Raw genomic sequence first — 4,516 nt, 5'->3', positions numbered from 1 at the left:
TAAATCTTTCACTTATGATCTCCTAAGAACATTTTTAGGGGCTTCCTGCTGACTCAGATGGTAAAGGACCTGCCTGCAATGCAGGAGACCCGATTTGCATCCCAGAGTAAGGAAGCATCTCTGGAGAAGGGAATGACAACCTATTCCAGTATTCTTGCCTGGAGAATCCTGTGGACAAAGGAGTCTGTCCATTTTTATTTTTTTGAGAGCTTAGGAAAAGTTTTAGTCAAATATACAGATACTAACTGTTCACTCAGTCATTAAGGAGAGCCGTGAACAAAAGAATCATTTAAATTATTTTCTCCAATAGAAAAACTAAAGAGCCGAACTATATCACAGGGGTTTTCTTCACTGCCGAAGCTGAGATGTTCCAGTAGGAGATATCTTTACTTGATTGGGAAACAAACACCATCGCTGAAGGCTCTGCTGAATATGTAAAAGATCTGATGAGCTCCACCCCTGTCATTTTCCCTGTCGTTTTTCCAGCACTGCTGTAAAATCCTTATAATACATTCCCAAGGAAACCAGCCATTCCAAATCCACAGTCACTCTGCTCTTTAATTCAATTCACAGAACTGCTGAAAAAGTAGACATTTCTATCTAAAAGTAGAAAAAAAAGTTTGTATAGAAGGTATTTCTGTTATACAAGTATATTACACAACCTGGGGCAGTAACAGGTCCGAAAAGCTCTTCTCACCCACTGATACTTTAAGCTAAAACAGGAGAGAAAACAGACAAGCGAGAAAACAGGTTAATCTGATTATAGGAATTTATGATTTTCACTAATATCACAACTTAATTACCACTTCAGTCCAGGGACTTGGAGGTACATGGTCCATTCCATGACCAAAAAAGTCTCCGTATAAAAAAACTAGAGGGTCAGCTACAGGTGAGAGATCACTGTACCCTCTAACTGTCAGGGAAACAGTTGATGCTGGGGCTGAGTGAGGTTCAGCACAACATGAACACCAAGTCTCACTGACTCCTGGTCTAGGAACACCCCTCCTGGAAAGGTTTAAGATGTTTGGAATGACTGGATCAGGCCAAATCATACCAAGATACAAAATGGATTGTGTAGCTCAACCAGACTGCAAATACTGTTACAGTGATTAGGGGAGAGTCAGTCTGGTGACATTGACTCTCAGTGCATCCAATGGCAAGGACAAGAATTAACCTACAGATCAGAAACAAAACACTTTCCATTGAGGGCAAAGTGCTTTAAAATCTTTGCCTGATAGACATACGTTGATCCAAGGAAAATCTCTATGCTTGTGCCTGCTAGCTCAGACTGCCCAGTATAGCTTATACCTGGTCCTCACGTGCCCTGAAGGTGAGGCCACCATTCATGGCTGAAGCAGGGAAAACACTTCAGCTTACGAATATGCAGGAGGGTTCTCCAAGACACTACATGGTGTCCTGGACACAGAAGCTGATTTACTCCAGGAGGGAAGAGTTCTACCACATAGGGTCTGGTTCTTGCTTGATTTGGGAGTTTCCATCAGTCTCCTTTATTTCTTTGGTTGCAGGAACCTCCAGTTGGGTTGGCTCGGCTGATTCTTTGATCACTGGACCTTCTGACTCATTCTGATCAACCAACTGGTTATTAATCACAAGTCCTGGAAATGGTCTAATGACTGTGAATTTAATGAATTCAGCAGAATCTAAGACCCTTCTCATGGAGCTGATTTCCAGATAGCTGGGGACTTTGAATGACACTCCGGGGGGCATGCCATCAACCACCACACAGCCAGGGTTAATTGTGATTTTCCTGTAGGGAACCTTCACGGGGAAACCCATCCCAATGGCTTCATGAAATTTTCGACTGAAGAGGTCATTAACTTGCTCTCAGCTGTCGAGCTTTTTCAACTTTTGATAGTCTTTCATTATCATCATCTGGAGTTGTCACCTGAATGATGTTAAGGTCTTCAACACCTGATGCAGTAGTATTAACATTGGGTGATGAATTGATTTTTCTTGGAGGGCTCTTAGATGAGGAGGTGCTTTCCTTAATTGCAGTCTCAAACATTTCTGGCTTTTTAATGATGAATTTAATTTTGGCTTTGTTTCTGAGTATCTTCAGCCTTGGAATGCCAGAAGTAGACGGTCATTGGAATGGCACACCCTCGGGTAAGCCTTCCACATAAAAGTCTTCTGGGAAAGACTCAAATAACACAAACGGCACTTTCACAGCTTGTTTAAGGCCAAGAGCTTCACCACATTTTTCATTGAAAAGATTTTAAACTTTCTGTTTTAGGTCTGTGATTTTGGCATTCTAGGCCTCAAAGGAAAACTCTCTCCCTTGAGGTTTGAAGGGAACATTAGAACCATTCGTCTGGGTAGGGGTTCAAACAGCTGAGGTTTGAGGATTGCTGTTATTAGGGCCTTCCACAGTGACCTCAATTTCAGGAACCTTCGAATTACTCCCTGGGCTTCGTGGTCTTTTTGGGGACTGCAAAGCTTTAGTGTTTATTTTACTAGCTATTCCAGGAGGCAAGTAGGAAACAAAGAGTTCAGGTTTTTTAACAACAAACTTGATTTTATTACTTCCACGGACAATCCTTTCCAGTCTTGGAATTCCAAACCAGGTAGGGCTTCAAAAGGGAATTCCTTCTGGCAAGCCTTCTACATAAAGGAACTCGGGGTTTCATTAAAACACCGGGTATGGTACTTTCACTGCCTCTGTGAGTCCAAGAGCTTGAGCAAATTTCAAATTAAAAATCTCTTCCACTTGCTTCCGTAGCTTGGTAATTCTGACATTCCAATCTTCTTTGACTGGAGTATTCGTTCTGGGCTGAGTAACTTCAGTAGTGCTGTGTGTCAGAAGCTCTGGTCTTTTAATAACAAATTTAATTCGATAACTAAATTATTAACTTGAATAATTTTTCCAGCCTTGGACTCCCATACCACGAGGGACTTCTAAAAGGAATGTTTCCTGGCAGTCCTTCCACGTAGAGGTCATTAGGGTGTGCTTCAAATTTCTGGTAAGGTACAGCCTTAGCTTCAGTGCTCCCTAAGGCTTCAGCAAATTTTTACAGAAAAGCTGATCTACCATCTTTCGTAACTTAGTGATTCTGACATACCCCTCTTCCTTGACTCCTGAAGCTGGTTTATCAAGCTGTAAGTCTTCACGTGTTGAATTCAAAAGTTCATGTTTCTTAATCACAAAACGAATCCTTTCCTTTGTAAGTAATATCCTCTCAAGATGAGGGATTCCATAAGTAGATGGCCTTCTAAAGGGGATTCCTTCTGGAAGTCCTTCTACATAAAGATCTTCCATGTGGGACAGGAAAAGAGGGTACGGGATCGTCACAGGACCTTTAGCTTTTATAGCTTGAGCATACGTTCTTTCAAACAATTCTTCAACTTGCTTACGCAGATCAGTAATTCGAGCATTCCATTTCTCGAAGTTGAACTCCCTCACTTTCCATTTGCCGGCATTGGAAAGACTTCGAAAGGGGGAGTTTGTCATCAACATCATCAGTTTCAGAAGGGCCTGCTTGAATGTTATATTGATAGTAATCAGGATCTTCAGATTCTTCCTTCACTGTCACAGCTGCCATTTCCAGAGAAATGCCAGAATCTTCTGAGGGTTCTGTTTTCACTTTGACGGGGCCACAGCTTCCACTTGGAGATAGCATTGACCTTGCAGCATCTGTAACCATCACACGACCACCTAGGTGCTTCTTTGGCTCTAGGAAAGGTCTTTTAATGATAAATGAAATCCCTGCTTTATTCTCCAAAATCCACTTCAGGGTCACAAGATCATAGTTTTCAGGGTGTTTGAAGGCTTCTCCTTCTGGAAGCCCCTGCACCACCATGGCCGACTGATCTCGGAGCATCTTTTCATATGGAACAGGTACCACTGTTGACTTGCCTAAAGCTTTCCCATAGCAAACGCAGAAATAGTCCTCAACTGTTTTTCTGAGAGTTTCAATCTCTACAGCATCGACACTCATCCGATTAGCCTGGGTTGTAGATTTCATTTTATGCATTTCTGCAGCCTTTTCTTCTTCCTCAACACAGTATTTTACAAAATCTTTCTGAAAGTCCTTTCTAGTGTTGACAAAAGCACGTCCTCTCTCGGTTCCAACAACAAACACATCTGTTTCATACACTGCGATGCACGCCACTTCCGCCTTGGACTTGGCCAGTTCTTTACACATGGACTCAAGAGCAGACATGAGGAACGTCACCATCATCCTGCTCTCTGAGGACTCCTCGTCTTCGACAGGCAGAGTAGACACTGCTGCTTGGGCCATGATCCATCCCAGAGTGAATAGTTCTCAGTGTTCCTCCTCAGAGCAGCAGCATTAGCATCAACAGCGAACCAGACAGAAATGTCCATTTTTAAATAGATTCAGTTATACCAAAAGTATCAAAATGTACATGACTTAATTTTTTTATTCATTTATTTTTTTTTTACAATATTATATTGGTTGGTTTTGCCATACATTGACATGAATTCGCCCCAGGTGTACATGAGTTCCCCCTCCTGAACCCCCCTCTCACCTCCCTC

The 4,516-nt window shown here is 42.2% G+C and overlaps 1 pseudogene; it reads right to left on the bottom strand.

Annotated features, from left to right (window-relative positions):
- Positions 1-1,381: 1,381 nt before the first annotated feature.
- Positions 1,382-4,259, bottom strand: LOC129541531 (general transcription factor II-I pseudogene; annotated as a pseudogene).
- Between the last annotated feature and the right edge of the window lie 257 nt (positions 4,260-4,516).

This window comes from Moschus berezovskii, chromosome 4, assembly GCF_049115385.1.
Source record: "Moschus berezovskii isolate FMDL1 chromosome 4, NW_MosBer_1.0, whole genome shotgun sequence".
Lineage (NCBI taxonomy): Eukaryota > Metazoa > Chordata > Mammalia > Artiodactyla > Moschidae > Moschus > Moschus berezovskii.
The sequence above is the reverse complement of the archived record's forward strand: the minus strand, read 5'-3'. Positions and strand labels throughout refer to the sequence as shown.